The following is a 17,884-nucleotide window of genomic DNA, read 5'->3' on the forward strand; positions in this document are numbered from 1 at the left end:
AAAAAAAAAAAGGTCAACTATTATTAGCAAAGGAATAATTTTAATGCAGTTGGTTATGGTTTAGTTCCAAAACCTCCATTATTTCCTCTACAGCACTCTGGTCAAACCTAAGGTCATAACCTTCAGCCTTGCTTCACCTTCCTTATTCGTATCACTCATATGTTCCCCCATATCTGGTATGTCCCTGGTATTCTCCCCTGCCAGATTCTGAGATCATTATGGAAGTGGTGGCTAACTTGTTTCAGGTCACACATTTGAACATGATCATACGGGGATTTGAAGTTAAGCTGATAGAATGCAAGACCCATACTCTTAAACACAATGCTGTGCTATCTTTTTATGCAGATCAATAAGAAAGTATGATTTGTTTATAAATGTTACAGAAAATAATGGTTGTGACTCTTCTTAACTGATTGTTGCTTAAGACTAAATGAATCTTACTGGATTCTCTGTAATAATAGTTGAGTAAATATATTCAGCCATCTTAAATTCTTCATCAGTAAATCAACTCATACACAGACAGATGAAATACATTGTGCATTCACCTTGTTGTAAAGGTTATGCTCAATCCTTGCCTTAAAAAGTTTATAAAGAATTTATCTTCAAAAGGTGATATTCATTATTCATCTCAAGAAGTAATTGAGACTGAGCCAGTTTAGGAGGAAGGAAACAAAACTCCAGAATAGAATAAAATAAATGAACACTAAGAAATTGGAGGTACATTTATTCAGCGGCCTATTTTATTTTATTTTTTTTTAAATGTTTTTATTTCTGAGAGAGAGAGAGAGAGAGACAGCGTGAACAGGGGAGGGTCAGAGAGAGAGAGGGAGACACAGAGTCTGAAACAGGCTCCAGGCTCTGAGCTGTCAGCACAGAGCCCGACGTGGGGCTCGAACCCACAAGCCATGAGATCATGACCTGAGCCAAAGTCGGACGCTTAACCAACTGAGCCACCTATTTTAAACCTCAAATAGGGACTTAACCAAATGTGAGTTTTGTTTTGTTTTTATTTTTGTTTTTGTTTTCACGTAAGAAGTGATCCAGAAGCAAGCAGCCGTAGGCTTTTACAGAGGTGTGAAATGCCATTAGTGATAGGAAAATCGTTTTCATTGTGGAACTTTTGTCTTCATGTTGCACTCCCAGGCATCATACACACATTACAGGCAGGAAGAAAGGGGAAGGACAAAGGGCAAAAAGGAAGGGGACCAAATGCATCTGTTCTTTTCAAACACTCAGACATCCTTAGAAGATGTCTACTGCTGGTACGTTGGTTGGAACTGTGTGTTCACAGCACCTGTACTTACAAAGGAATTTAGGAAATTTAGTTGAGTACGGGGCTTCAGTGAACAAAATTAGGAGTTATCATTCAGGAAGATATAATGGATATAATGGGAGCAAGCTTCATTATCTCCCATGGAAAGACATTAACAAAGTTGTCGTTATTCATAGACCATAGGTTTATGTGATAAAAATCCAAAAGAATCTATAGAGAAACTGCAATAACTAAAAATCCTAGATTAAAATATATATAAACACACACACCTACATACACATATTTAAATTTCTTTATACCAGTGACAATTTTAAAATATTTTTAAAAAATATCTACAGTAGCAACAATTTATTTTATACCAGGGAATAAGTAAGTCTAATAAAAGATGCAGAGCTTATGGAGAAACCTGTAAAAAAAATTTAAAAAATAAGTACCTAAATAAATGGAGAACTATATCATATTTCTAAAGTTTCAATATTATTAACATAGTAATTCGCTCTAAGATAATCTGTATATTCAAAACAGTGAGATGGTTTTGTAGAGCTATGTTTTCTACTATTTTCCACCAAAGTTGATCATAGAAGTCACAATGAATTATATATGTTTTCATTTTAAAAATGTTACTTATATTTATGCAGTCGAATAGATCATTCTTTTCACTTATGGTTTGTGATTTTTATATTTTTAAATATATTCTTCACCACCCTGAGGCCATGAAGGTAGTGTCTGCGTATCTTTTCAAAAGAATTTCTTTTCTTTCAGTATGCACTGTGATTTCACGGAAGTTGGTGAACACATTCTAGATGATAAAATGAGTCTACAGAGCACATAGATGGAAGCTGCCTGCTAAATGCCCCTTATGGCCTTAGGAGTAGAATAAAATGCAGATGTTTATAGTTAGGTTCATCTTCTCAGTTCAGGCTGCCAACATCAGCCTGCAGAAAAGTAGGAGAGCACCGATTTATGATTGGGTGGTTAGAAGGAAACAGACTCACAAAGGTGTGCTCTGTGAGTTCTTCTATGAAAGAACTTCTCTAGTTCTTCTTTGGCCCTCCAACTCTCCTTTGGAACTCTGTCTTTGCCCTAAAGTATTTCTGAATTTACTATACGAGTTCCCATTTTAATTTTTAAAAAATACTCATTTTCTCCTTAGTCTCCCTAAGCAGAGCTTTTCTTTTACTCCCTTACCATTTCTCTAAGCCTCAAATTTTAGTCTTCTTATTAAATAACTTACTTTCCTGAACATCTGAGAGATACAGATCTCCCTCATCTCTTCCCCCTCTTAACTTCTTTGACATTTATAGAAACAACAGCTATAGATAGTTACCAAAACCTATTCAGAGGCTTCCAAGCTCCTTTTTGGGGAAACCTTGAGGGGCAGAACTGACTCCCAGCAACTTCATGAGAAAGGTTTTCTCATTTTCTCCTGCCGTGTCCCCTAGCACCTATTCACTCACAGTGCTTCCTCCACCTCAGGCTTTTCAGTGTGCAGCCCCCACCTCTGGTCAGAATGCAGCAGTCCCGCCCTCCATTCCCTCCTTCTGCCCTCTTGGCTTCACCCCATATGCCAATCTGCCTTGATGAGTGGTGCTAAGTCGAATGGGCTCCTTTCTTGATCCTCCTCCTTGAATGTTTGCATTTTAGGAGGAATTTTAATCAGTCCTAATACAAATAACCACAGTGTGGATTGCAAGGATAGACGGTCTTCTTTAGAGGAGTTTCAGAGAGGCTCAAGTGAGATCAGGTTAGATGACAAGTTTGTGGACAATAATAAAGCACCAGACGGACCCAAGGAGTGATTGTCTTTTATTTCTGTCACTGGCAGGCAAATGAAACAGGTATTTACTCAGACTTCTTTTATACCCCTGAAGACAGATCAGTTAGGTGCTGTCTACTTCAAGCACAGGAAGGTAGAAATGCAAGGTGCTGCTTGAGTTCCAGGAAAACCAAAAAGGAAGACAGAACACAAGACATATGCTTACAGGTATTATATAGATGTCTGGGTAGGAGATGCAAGATCATCAGCATGGATTTATACTATGGATTTAAAAGAGGTCACCCAGGCAACACGTTCAGGTAGAGCAGGGAACAGCCTTCGGCTGTTGGGAAGTACTCCTAGGTGAGGATCAGGCCAGGGAGGAGTGGGCTGCAGAGGAGGTGGGAGAGAAGCAGCAATAATGTCACCCCCACTGTCATCTATCATTTACTAGTACTTTATCTATGCCAGAACACACCTTAATCTTTTCACATGCATTTTTTTACCCTATCATCACGACAGTGCTCTGAGGTAGAGGTTATTATTATTATCTCCAGAACATAGGCAGAATTTAGAACAAAGGAAGTAATGTGTCTTCTCCATGGAGGTGAGAACATTCCTTTCAGAATTCTACTACAGAGTAAGCTGTTGGCCCTACCTGTGTATGACTCCTTGTATCCATGCCCATTACCATGTGACTTTGTAGTCCTTCCTGCAGAGGCAGTATATACAACCCTACCCTTCAACTTTGGGCTCACATCTTTGAATTTTATGGACAAAGGAATGTGGGCAAAAGTGAAAGTGTACCTGTTCTAGCATAGGACTTAAGAGACATGCCATGCTTCTACTTGCTCTCTTGTATTTCTGGCAATACTCCCAACCTGCAAGTCTCCTCAGCTTGTGTCCTGGAATGATTGTGCAGGGAGGTTACCTGAATTCTGTCTGCAGTTAGCTGGACCAGCAACTTGAGGTGCTTTTGCCTAGCAAACCTAGTCTGGATCAGCAGACTGCCCCCCCCCCAACCCCCGCTGATGCACAGACACATGTAAATCACCTGAGATCAGCAAAGCCTCCCCAGCTGATGAATGAGAAACAAATGCTTACTATAATCCATCAAGGGTGATGGTTATTCATTACCCAGCATTATTGTGGGAAAAGCTAACTGATGCAAAAATGGGACCAGACAATATGATTCCAGAATCCTGTTCTCTTCTCCGACCTGAAAGATGACAGGGATATCAGTAGTGGAGTTTTAAGAGAAAAAGAGTAGCCACCATGGCCAAATGCTGCAAGATTAAATAAGATCATTATAAAATATCATTTCAGAGTATTTTCTCTGCAAATAGGTTTGATGACAGTGTGGTACCTCAGCAAGCCATAGACCAGTAGCAGGCACAGAAATTTTACACAAAAATAGGTGACAGATAAGCAGACATCTTCAGAAAGTAAATTCCTTTTAGACAACTGGCAGATGGGACACTGTGGCTGCAAGCACAGCATGCCTTTGGCTTCGCCATAGATTCCAGCTCTAATGCCGACACACTTGGCCAAGACGCCTCGGGTGAGGCAGCTCAGTAGCACTAGATATAGGAATCAGGCAAGAGTTAATTTGCTGTACACTAATGCTGTTGCCCCAAAAAATCCACCTTTGGTAGAGGACCATCCCTGTTCATCACCTTAGAGAGCAAGGCATAAATATTATTAGGTCATTTAGGTCTTATTATTCTATTATTTTGTATTTGTCCATCACATTATTAGAAATAGTAATATGGTAGTTTTGAATTTAATTAAAAAAATTAATAAACTTGTAATCAAGATATTCCAAAATAGGTACTTTAGTTTTGATCTAGAGGGAATGTATGCCTATTTGATCTTAGCCCAAAGGCTGTGAGGCCAGATCATAGTGGAAAAACAAACAAACAGAAAATATGTCAGGACACTTGGGCTGGAGTGTTGGCCAGGTCACCAAAGAACACTGTGGCTTGACCTTAGTCACTAGATTACAGACCTCTCATCTATAAAAGAGAACAAGATAGCCATAGTAGTTGCTTCAAACTTGTATTACTTATGCAACAGCTTTGCAACTTTAAAATTACATAAAACTGGTAAATATAGCACTGAATTCTTTGGATTAATGAAACTTCTTACAGTGTTTTCCTGGACAAATAAATGAATTCTTTAAAGACTATGATAGAAGAACATTTACAATCCCTGACAAGATTATACTACAATGAAGCTTCCGACTGAAAAGAACCAAAGAAGAAAAAAAGTCTGAAGACTTTCATCATAATTTGAACTAAGGAACTGTGACAACCCCTTACCACAAAATTTGAGGAATTTTTGTTTGCTCTAGTGGATTTACAGCATTATTAAAGTCAAATTCACAAACCTTCTCTCCAAGGAATTGGGCACCATTGCAGTGTAAGTAAAGGAAGCTCTGAGAATGGGAGCCCTGGAAGAATATTCCAGAAAGCCTTATGTCAGAGGACTTGGCTCAGTCCTGGAACACCCTGAAAAATCAAGTATCACTGTAAGAGGAGCCTCTGGCCACCATGGTTGAAGAGTGGGCTGAATCTCAAGGAGCAGGGCTTTGAGAGAAAATGGCAGCTCTACCCAACAGATACCTTGAGAGTAGTATGAGTTTTCAAAATCGAACTTCTCAGTGGAGTCAGGAGCTGACTCCACCGTGAGATAGAACTTGGGGAAATGAAGTGAAATCTCCTAACCTGAAGGGGGAAAAGCTAGAGGTGAAATTGTCCTGTTGAAAGATGAGGTTCATTTTAGTCAGAGCTGCTGCAGGTGAAGAGCAACCGGAAACAGCTTTTGCTGGAGAGAGAGCAAAGCCAGTGCTTCCCTGTGCCTAAACTTCCTGTCACTGTGGCCAGTTAACCTTGACCTCGGGGGAACACTTTTAAAGCTAGAAGCGTCCCTGGTGTGAAACAGAATGCACCCTTTCAGCTAGAAGTCTACAGCTTCAAGAAGGAAGTGCACAAGAACATAACCACACTTTATATCTGGACTAGAGGTTAGGACAAATTGAAGGAGACAGAAAGCCGGTCCACAGTGCAGTGGTACCAACAAAGAAAGAAAACCATACAGAGAAAAAGTGCCCTCCTGAGACTCGCCACTCTGCTGACAGTCTCTTCCAACTACTGACGCCCAAGTTTTTAAATAGTTATATGATTTTTTTCCCCTTAATTGTTACTCAGGATTGCAGATTAACTTCTACAAGGAACACCTAGGAGAAGTTCAGAAAAACCAGAAAGAAACCCAAGGAGAAATGGCACAGATTTTGTGGTGTACTTACCTAATAGAATGGGTAACCAGAAGAATAAATAAACACCACCACTGAGATTTGAAGAGCTTCTACAACATGAAAGGCCACAAACATGGCTTGGAAGGATGAGGTAAAGAGCATACTTCTAAAGATTGACTCCAGGAAACAGAAGTAATTGTTTAGGTAGAAAATGCTAGGGGCGCCTGGGTGGCTCAGTTGGTTAAGTGTCTGACTTCAGCTCAGGTCATGATCCCACAGTTTATGAGTTTGAGCCCCATATTTGGCTTTGTGCAGACAGCTCAGAGCCTGGAGTCTGCTTCAAATTCTGTGTCTCCCTCTCTCTCTGCCCCTCTCAAGCTCGTACTCTGTCTCTTCCTCATAAATAATAAATAAACGTTAAAAAAAAGAAAATGCTTTGGTTTTTCCCAAAAATACTCCAATACGGTACTATGAAAAGAAAAATGACTTAAAAGGGAGGGGTTAAAATAAGGGGATAGCTCACAGAGCTAAGGTAAAGTTCTAAAGAGTAAAGCCACTGCAGAATTAAAATAGTATCAAAAACCACATAAAATTGTTTGCATAAAATTGAGTTGTTGATAAATACTGTTTGGAAAACCATCGTATTATAGAGGAAAGAAGATAAAGAGATGAGACGATCAGAGAGAATATGATAGAAATAGGGAACAGTCAAAATACAAGATAGAAGTAATTTTTCTAAGAAAAAGATATTAGAATGAATGGCATGCCATTAACTCTTAAAACTATAGTAGAATCCCATCTGCCAATGTGAAGAAATAATTGTGTTGAAAGGACTGTCCATTATGTCAAAGGGAAAATGAAAGAGATATCTCATAAAGAATATCAGATACAACAGATGCCCAAAATAATACAAGCAACAGATACGTATTTAGAGTTTTGAGAAGAAGATTAAGATCTGAAAATCTTATATCTGTTTAAGTTGTACATCATTTATATAGCAACAGAAAGACTTTACTTGTAAAGATTCCAGAACATACTTCCAAATTGCAGCCTAAAAGATGAGTACAGTTGAGAACTTTCACATGACACAGTTGATGAAGAACTCGTGGTAAACAAAGAAACTATGTACTTTACCTTAAAAAATATAGTTATAGGGACACCTGGGTGGCTCAGTTAAGCATCTGACTCAAGTCATGCTCTCACCATGGTTTGTGAGATAGAGCCCCATGTCAGGCTCTGTGCTGGGAGCCCAGAGCCTGCTGTGATTCTCTCCGCCTCTCTCTCTGCCCCTCTCTTGTTCATGCTTGCTCTTTCTCTAAATAAATACACTCAAAGAAAAAAATTTTTTTTTAATTTATTTCTGAGAGAGACAGCGTGATCAGGGGAGGGTCAGAGAGAGAGGGAGAGACAGAATATGAAACAGGCTCCAGGCTCTGAGTTAATATCAGTGCAGAGCCCGACGCGGGGCTCGAACCCACGAACTGTGAGATCATGACCTGAGCCGAAGTTGGATGCTTAACCCACTGAGCCACCCAGGCACCCCCAAAATTTTAAAAATGTATAGTTGCAGAGGTGCCTAGGTGGCTCAGTCAGTTAAGCATCCAACTCTTGACTTCAGCTCAGGTCATGATCCCAGGATCATGGGACTGAGCCCTGCATCATGCTCCATGCTGAGTGTGGAGCCTGCTTAAGATAGTCTCTCTGTCTCTGTCTCTCTGTCTTTCCCCCTTTTGCCCCTCCCCCACTGATGCACATGGTCGCGTGCTCGCTTGCTCTCTAAGAAAAAAGAAAGCAGTCCCATGCTTTTTTTTTTTTTTTTTTTTTTTGGTCAACAGGGATAAAATGTAAAACTTTGAACAGTGTAACAATAAAGGATTGGAACAAACTAGAGTTTATAAAAGCCAAAACTGGGAGGTGAATATGTGAGGTAGAGACCCAGCTTTGATAGATAGAATTTCATTCCTGGCATCGATAACTTCAGTCTTTCAGATGAGTAGATTATGGAAATTTTATTTTTCTTTTGTACCAGTGTTTGCTTTCTTTGGTGAGGATAATAAAATGATTAGCTCTTGAGTTTGCCTTCTAGTATGTAGTTTGTTCTAGACCAATAGTAAAATTTCAGCCATGAAACTTGAAATCAGCTTCTTGAAAAACATGAATAAAGCATAAAGTATGATTATTCTAAAAAGATGAGCTTTGTTATCATTACCATTAATTTGCAAGGCATGAAAAACTAAAGCATTTTTGAAGTTTTCTAATTATTCCTCATGCAACTTACTGGAAAAAAAGATTGATGTTAATTTAGGCAAGATAGGAAATAGGAAGAAAGGAATGAACATGGGATTCTGGAAGATATAAATTATGTGTATGCCTTTAACAGAAACTAGTCTTTAATCCTGCTCTAGGATGTTTTTCAGAATATCAGATGAAAGCTTCCCATTTTGCCTGGTGAGTTATAAAATTTAGAGAAGGTGGCTGTAAAATAGGAGGGATAAGCCATTGGGATTTCAAACTTTTTGTTTTTGGACTGTAACACATCTGGGTCAGGCAACAGGCACAGGATAGGAGCACACAGCAATTCAGGAGATGATGTAAACCCCAAACCAGGTGACCCTCCTCCATGCTTTCCCAAGCACACTTGTGCCTGAAACTAAGATTTAATAATTAGCCTTACCAAATATGTCCTGGAGCATCTGTTCCAGTCCTATTGCTTTAGGTATTAACCTTTAGAGACAAACTTTTGCTAACAAGCAACACTAACCAGAGATCAGAAGCAAGAAATACTCTGAGTGACAGGAGGGGAATAACTGGAGAACACTACACACCGTGCTGCACAAGGACAGTGTGAAAGGCAGAGAAGTGAATTGGAAGAAGAGAGAGAGTGAAACCGTGACTGGGGAGTATCATTTTCAAAATCATAATAGACCTGGATCATGGCAGGAAAACGAAGCACAGGGAAGTTAACTTGCCCAGGGGACGCAGTAAGTGGTAGCACTGGGATTTGAATCCAAGTCTGATGCCAAAGCCTGACACTTAGCCCTATAATCTGCTTCTTGGATTTACTAAAAAAAAGGCAGTTTAAAAAAAAAAGGCAAAGAAATAATTCCCATGCTCTGCTATATGTAGATACGTATATGTACATATAGAGAGAGTTTATATTTGGCTTAAGTGTCCTTCCACCTGTAAATTGTATGGTTTGGACCTGCTTTGAAATTTTAAAACTGGATGTTTGACATATTTAGTGTTTAATCACTGATCACTGATTTGATTCACTAATCAAAACTATGTATTCATCATCACGTAAGGTGCAGATTCAACACTCAGCTCTATTACTGCAGACAGCCAGAGAGGTCACTCCTGCCACAAATTGCAGGAAAATTTCTGAATTCTGTTTTAAGCATCTTTATTGTCTACCACAAAATAAAATAACTAAATAACCATGAACATGCTACTGCATTTTTGTGATGCTCAGACTGCTGGCCATAATCCCCAATTTGCCTCAAAGGGCCTGCCTGGGAAGCACCAAGGCTGTGAGCACCAAGTCACTTCCCTTTCACTTATGTATGTGTACATCTATATTCACATTCACTGTCTTCTTTCTTCCTGGCCATAGTGATATCTTCCTTTATTCTTCCTGTAATCACTCTCGCAGTTTCTGTAATTCACTCTCAGTATCGTTGAAAGATAGTATTCATAAAGGAAAGCTTGATTGTATGATCTTCATGCTTAACATATGTTAAAATCCTTAAGGGAAAAAAACACTTTAGCCCCCTCCTCATTGCCTGGATAACAGTTATATTCAGATCTCACCTTTCCTATGGGAAAACTCCAGCGGTTAAATTCCTGCCACACATGCCCAGAGCAGGCTGCTTTCTACATTGATGGCTTTATTACAGTTATTATTACTTGCTCACTGTCTTCCTCATTGACTGTACACTCCAACAAGGCAAGGGGCTGTTTGGTCTTGGTCACTGCTGTATTCTCCCTTAAGAAAATGTTTGGTGCTCAGTAAAAATTCGCTGATTTGATTGATCCATTTACAGCCATATTTGAAGTTTATGCTAATTTGAGAATAGGCAGATGAATGTCATCTTTTTTATTCATTGGAAGATCAATGAGTCTTATTTTTTAAGAAAAGTCGTCACCATTTATTGTGGGCTGTAAGACATCAGGTAAAATCACCCTTGATTGTCTAAAAAAGACACCCTTGATACAAATCAGGCATGTGTATAAATCCCCAGTGAGGAGCTATTAAAATCCCAAGTTAACCGCACAGTTTGATTCAGGGGACCAGCACACTTTCAGCAATTTCAGGAAAAACTTAACCTGTGCCAATCATTAAATCAAACGAACTGATTCTGGAGTGTTAAGGCTCTGCATGCTCTCTGACTCCTGCCAGGAATTGATCATTCCAACAGAACTATTTGTTCAGAAGAGAAGCATGGATTCTCTGATATGTGCTTAGACCAGACTGTGGAAAACAGAACAAACAATCATCCAGGTCATGGCCCCTACTTTTTCCATTTGGATTGTTGACATGCTAGTGTTTCAAGTACATGTTTGGTGAATTTATAAATTTTTTTGACAAATGCTATGCCACAATTTCCTTAGAAAACATGTTGTAATGTGATTAAAACATACAGGTTCAAATTCTCACATTTTCCTTGATGTGGGTTAGGAAACGGGAAGAAGCACAGAATGGAAGTAACTGTATCCTATCTGATCTGTCATAATAGTGAAGAGAAACATTGATTCAAAGAATGTAACCCTATGCAGAGTTTGCCCATCAATTTTGAGGTGACCCCTTACCTCTCTAACCCTTTGGTATGTGGCCTTAGTCCATGCACACTGGACAGTTCTTATAATAATGAGCATTACCTGACCTTGTCACAAAGCCCAGAGCTATTTCTTCGCTCCAGTTGCAAGCTGGGTGTGGGTTCTGGCCAGTCATCCCTTAGTCCAGAAGAAATACTTACTGAATAGGTTTTATGTGCCAAGTACTCTCAACAGGTTGTATAGTGATATGATCCCCCAAAGGATCTTCAGTTTTCTAAGTTAGTTTTATCTCAGAAACAGGACCAAGTGGTAGGTCCCAGATCATAGAGTGTTTTAGAGAGAAAACCAGGATTGGCATCTAGGTCTTGGACTCTGCCAAACCATGACTGCCCTGGATGGTAGGGTAGTCTGTCCTGGGTGTGGACCTCTGTTGTCTGACTCTCACAGATCCCTAGAGCAGGTGGCTTTCTTAGGGACTGGCTCAGAGGGCTGAGAGGATTTATTACAGAGGAGAGGATCAGGGAGTAGGAGGCAGTGCACAAGGGAGGACTCTTATGTGTCTTCCTGAAGAAGGGAAAGAATTTCTTCCTGCTCATGGTTCTGGGGCTTCCACAGGTCTCTCATGCTTACTCAACTCCCAGGGACTAGAACCACCTCTTTCCTCTGGCACTTCTGGCTTTCCCTCCTCAAGCATGGCTCATTGAGTCCCTTACCCTTGCACCAGGTCACTGAAAACAATCTAAAGGTAGCAGGTGGATGTTTCTCTAATACAACGGGCCACAAGCCCTACTTAGAACAAGTATGAAAAGGAAAAAAAAAAATGGCTTTCTTCTCCATAACAAGATTTCTCCCCTAGAACTGGACTCCCCCCCAAATTCTGAGAATCATGGATGTAGGGCTTATGAAAGGGAATTGAAAGGATTGATCATCAAAATTCCTATGAACTTCTTGGCCAGCACCAGGCCTTATTTGTCTTTGTGTTTTCTGTCAAGCAACATGAAAACGACTTAAAAGTTTTGAACTGCATCAGTAAATAAATATTTACGTGTGTTCAAGTTGTAGAAATTTATGACAGAGACATTGTATGGACAGATATATCAGGAAGAGGACAGAGAACAGAGTTTGATTTGGTTTTGGCCCATTTCCCCTTTTTTCTTTGCAAGTCCTCCTTTCTCACTCCTTCTTGGCTCACACTGGTCCCAAAACTAGTGTCACTGTGTGTCTGGCCAAGAGCAAGATCCCAGAATGGCGCTGCTGCTGGAGTGGCAGTCACATATGAGAATCCAGCATAGAGGTGAAGATGTAAGTTGAAAGGAGAGTGAATTTTACAGATGTAGAAATTGCAGGGAAAAAGAATAAGAACACACAGAAAGAAAAGGCCAACTCCTGTCTTTTGTTGTTCCTTACTTGTTGGAGAATTGGTTTTGCTAAATCTATTTTCTTAAGCTGTTTGTTTTAGTTTATAAGTGGTGTAGTCATAGAAAATAAACTCCTTACTTGTGGCGAGTAATTAAAACTATTTCTTGTCTCTTTACCTGTGTGCCAACCAGAATGCTATAAGTGATCCAGAGTTGCCCTGAATGAAAAGGAAGGAATTATAAGTTGTAGATAAACATCCTCTTAGGATGTTTCCATACATCCTAAGCATCCAACCCAGCATCAACTATCTCTGTAAGTTGTGTTTCAGTTTTATATTCAAATATCGGTCTCTGCACTTAAATCTTAGAGGAAATCTTTGGCATTTAAGTGATTTTATGTTCCTTTGTCATCAAATGGCAATTTGAAATGTATGTCAACCTTGCTGCCTCCTCCTAAAGCTTAAATTTCCTCTAAAGAAAATAGAAAATACAGCAGAATAATTAGTTTTGTAGGCCCTCTTTCCATAATCCAGTAGCTTTTTCACTACTTTCAGTGACTTAGCTAACCCCATTAGGCTACTTTTGAGACCTGTTTGTTCAAGGTAAGAGAACATCATAGATTTAAGTGCAGTAAATTGCACAACTGCCATGTTCTTAGAAGACTACAGATATCTAAACAGTGAATTATGAAAATTTCTTTATAGCTTTTACAATTCTCCATGAAGGGATTCCAGATTGTTTACGAGATCCCCTTCCCCAGTTTCTTTATTTAGAATGTGATCCATTTAAGCTATCAACTTAATTATCCAATACTGGAAATTCATACCACTATTTTTTTCTTTGCATACAGACGAGACACTTAGTGTTGGAGGTTCCTCCTGGCTGCCCAAAAGTCTGACTTATTTAATGAGTGTTGGCCATCGGTATAAGAGAAAATATATTCTATGATAGCTACAGAAACATTTCCACTATTCTAGGATGATTCCTGGGAGAAAACCTTTGACAAGTAGTCCCCAAATTGGGCATTCTTCTCTGTATATTTCTGCATTTGGCTCTTCTGTAGGATACCATTGTGGTTGAGCTCATCTTGCCCACTCAGCCCACAAGATGGCAACTGGGTCACTGACCCAGGCAGACATCCAGAGACCTGAGGACTGCTAGAAACACTCTTCTAATATATCTTTTAGACACTAAGAGGAAATACAGCCCATTATAATTATTGTGACTCTAGAGAATAAGACACAGTCTGCACTTGCCTGTCTAAATGAAACTTAAGCATTTACAAATCACAAAACCTTATAAGTTGTTAATAGATTGTCACTGCAAAACTGTACCTGAGTAAAGAGACATGTCAAGACATGAAACATTGAAAATGCTACAGATATCTTAGTAGCTGTAATTTCTTAGCTGAAATCTCAAGTGGAAAGTATGTGACATGGATACAACTCTATTGTATAAATATATAAGTCCAGAACCATTAAAAATGTGTTCTATAAAAATAAGTACATAAACCTCACTGAAACCTTGTAGGTGCATAATAGCTACAAGTGTTTCTCATTCTCAACCTGACCCCCTTCAAGCAAACAAACAAACAACAAAAAGCCTATATGGATTTGTGCTTAAATTCCATCAAAATGTTTCTTATCTAACACATATTTATTCTTTAAATTTTTCATTGGTCTCATATAAGCCATTAATTGCCCATGATGTTAAATATCAAAAATTCAAAATGGTGTGAATCTAACAAAGGTAAGCTGCTTATAATCATGAAACCTAAGAGTTCAGTTATAAATTTCAAATCTTCAGAACAAGGTAGTATCAGTTTTTTATGGCACATATTCATTTTGTATCTTTCATCTAATGACATCCCCAACACAGTCACCATTTGCATAAAAGTGTCTGCAGTTACTGTCAGATTGCAAACACGTGGCTACCTGGGTTTGGCATAAAAAGGTACAAATGCAGTATGACTCACCACATTAGAAAATGTCACATTTTACTTTCCTTCAGTTTTTAATTACTTGAAGGGGTTTGAACAATTAATTTGCTGGTGAGAATAAGGCTTCCTGTGTACTGTAATTTTGACTGAGAACAGACTGTCCGCCAACTAGAAATACCAAAGCCCCACCCAAGGGTAATCATCACTTTGCAGCTTGACACAGTGTTTTACTGGAAAGATGATGATCTACTTCAGGGAACGGCCTTTTAAAAATGTCGATTCTGTATGGCTTCATGAATAGAAATCTATCCATTTCAACAGCACGTGATTTAAAAGAAGTCAGGTAAGGTTATTAAATCAAGTGCACTACCAAAGCCAGTGGTAGCATTTGGCAAAACAGAGAGAAGAGCAATGGGCATTTCCCGTTCAGCAAACCTTGGCCATTACATTCAGGATGAAAACGTATTATCAGTTTATCATGGGGGAAATTGCCATGAAAATAGTTCCCCCAGTCCACACTCCAAAACACAAAACCTGAGAGAACAGCTTTTAAAAGGTCTTAGAAATAACACGGTTCCCTAAGGATGGTTTCTTTAAATCCAGGAAGGGGAAACTGGCTAGTATCCTCATGGATTGACTTTGGCAAGCTTAGGAGCCCTACCTTGCCAGGAAGCTTCAGCTTTGCTTGCCTGTGCAGGCAGTCGCTGACTTCAGTGAGGAAATAAGATAATGCCTGCAGCAGGGAAAGAACCAGCTCTTCATTCTTTTTCCCTTCTTTTTCTGTTTCCACTCCCTTCTCCTTTCTCTGCTTTCCCTGCTGCCAAGAAAAGCATGTGCATGAGGCAACAATAAAGTAACTCAGTGACCGAGGTGAGCATGGCCATTGTGGGTGTGGATACGTTAGGGGAAAAAGAAGTTATACAATACTCCTATCTTGGAACCTTGCTATTTCCCCTTCTACCAAAAAGATTTAGAATAAAGCGACTGTTTTAATTATAAATGAAGGTGATTGCTGTAACATGCAAAGTACCCAAACCCACCAAGAGGACCCCTTCCAGAATGGATCCCAAGAAAAGCATATTTGTGAGATGCTGACATGTAAGTTAGTACCTTTTCACTCTTCTTCTGACCTTAGTTTAAGTAATGGGAACATTTATCTCAATATCAGAAGTTCTAATTTTCATATCCCCCTTCCCTTTTGACATTCTCCTGTATTATTTTTATTGTGCTTTCTTAAGACTTTCTCATGGTTGACAGTGGCCTGAACCTTCTGTCCTTCCCCAACTGATGTGCTCAGCACATCATGCATTTGTTGGATCACAGTTTGAAAACCTGGCCTTTGCTTTGTCATTATTTGACCTTGGGCGCATTCGTTTTGTCTCTATGTGATCAGTCAGTTACATAGTGTAAAAGCATTTTCTAGACATTCATCTCCAACTCTGTGACTCCATGAAAATTAGGTAATATTGATTCCTCTATTTGAAAATTAAATAGTTCTATGGGAGTTCATTATAGGAAAGTCCTACCAGAGCAAATTTGTCAAGTTAAGGATTCAAAGGGATTATGCAAATGGTCTAGAGCCCCAAAGGTATGTGTGGTAGAGGCAGGAATTGATGCCAGATCTGTTTTGTCATCCAGATCGTGTATTTGCACTTAACCAGTATTTGTGGAATCAAAATTCCTTAACACCAAAGTTTCTAATGGTGGAATTTCAGGTCTGACAGGTGTGACTGGAAGAGGTCTTACCTGGAATGCCTGAAGACCTATGAAAAGCCACTTCCCAACTCAGTCTAAGTGAAGGGTGCAACCCTGCCTTGCAGTTCTGCTTTATAAGAAACTGGTGAAAATTGAAGCTCTTATGTCTGCAGTGGAATCTGAATTATTTAAGAAAATGTCTTTGTCAAGAGATGTCTAAGGACTCATCTTAGTGACCAACAAGCATCTGCTTTGCAAATCTTGTTCAAACTAGAAGGTTTGGGAAGAGTTTATTACCATATTTCATATTGCCCTTTTGAGTCAGCAAAAATCTTGGAACATTAGGTGCAGCATACTTCAGGGAGATTGTTTCAGGGAGATTGCTAATGTGATTACAGTAGTTACCTGTCCATTCTCAAGCATACCTCATGTTACACCCTGTGTGAAGACCTGAAAACATTCCTCCTAATAACATTTTTTATAGCTAGAGTCATGTCTTAAATACTTTAGAGAATTTCACTGTTTAAGAGAGTCTATACTGAAAAGCTTTTCCCAAGAAGGTACGGGTTTCCCTAATTCATCAATTTTTCCATCATAGATTTCTATGTGTTGGTTTTGCTTAAAGGGAATTAAAAACACTGCAAATACTCCACATATACTCTTGATTTTACTGTGAGGATGACTCCAAGATACGCAGGGTTTTTTTTGTTTCTTTGTTTGTTTGTCAAACTAGAAGTGTTTCTTCTGCAAATAATTTATGTGAAAGATTCACTTGGTCTTGCCTTTCTCTCTCAAGAAGAAATAGTAGATAGATGGACAACTATAGACTCTGTAGTGTAACTTACAGAAACTGCAAAACCAAGAGAGATTACTCAGTATAGTATCAGCACAAGGCGGGGGAACTAGGGATTGGAATGTGGGGCTGTGGCTGGAAGATGAAAGGTTGGTAAAGGAGGAGGGTTGGAAGGATCTTTGTCACAGGGAATCTGGTGAAGAGCACGGGTGCATCCTGACTTGAAGGTCAAATGCAAAGCTAAAAACATGAATTATTCATCCAAAACCATAACTTTTCCCCTTTTCTATTAGTGTATTTCCATCAATGAAATGATGTTCTTCCCATTGATGAAAGGATTTTCTTCCAACCAGCCAGGCTTGCAATCCTTGAGTCATCTTTGAGTCAGAGATGCATAGAATTTTAGAGCTCGATGGATTCTTAAAAGCATACCTAATCTAATCCCTTTACTGTTCAAAAAAGAACACGCAATTGAACGAGATTCCCCCCCCCCCCGCTTTTTTTTTTTCCAAATTCACATTACAAGCAATAGAGCCAGGCCTAATACTCAGTTTCCTAAAGCCCTACTGAGTATTTCTTTCACTGCTCTACCTGGCTCTTCCCTTTCCTTCATCTGTTATTTAACCAGATACCAAATCCTACTGACTCTTCTTTTGGAATTTCTCATGTGCCTGTCATTTTCCTTTACTACCAATCTAGTCTAGGCTCTACTTGCAATTACTTCCTAAAAAGGCTCCCTGCCTCTGGTCTCTCTGCTTCAGTCCATTGTACTCATCATAGTTAGTTTAGTCTTCCTCAGACCTTCATTCTTTCCTATTTCTCAAGAACCGACTTGTTAAAAGCTGACAGCATGGGATAATAAAAAGTGATTGGGTTTGAAATCACCTAAATTTGTGTCCAAATTCCTGATCTACCCTTAAATGTGAGTGAGTTACTTCCCCAAAATTCATTTTCCTCACCAGTAAAATGGGAATTACAGTTATAGATAAAAACCATAATAGTGGCTATGGTAAGAATGGAATGACCTCATGTATATTA

The sequence above is a fragment of the Hyaena hyaena genome, unplaced genomic scaffold (genome assembly GCF_003009895.1).
Source record: "Hyaena hyaena isolate Hyena2069 unplaced genomic scaffold, ASM300989v1 scaffold_232, whole genome shotgun sequence".
Taxonomy (NCBI): domain Eukaryota; kingdom Metazoa; phylum Chordata; class Mammalia; order Carnivora; family Hyaenidae; genus Hyaena; species Hyaena hyaena.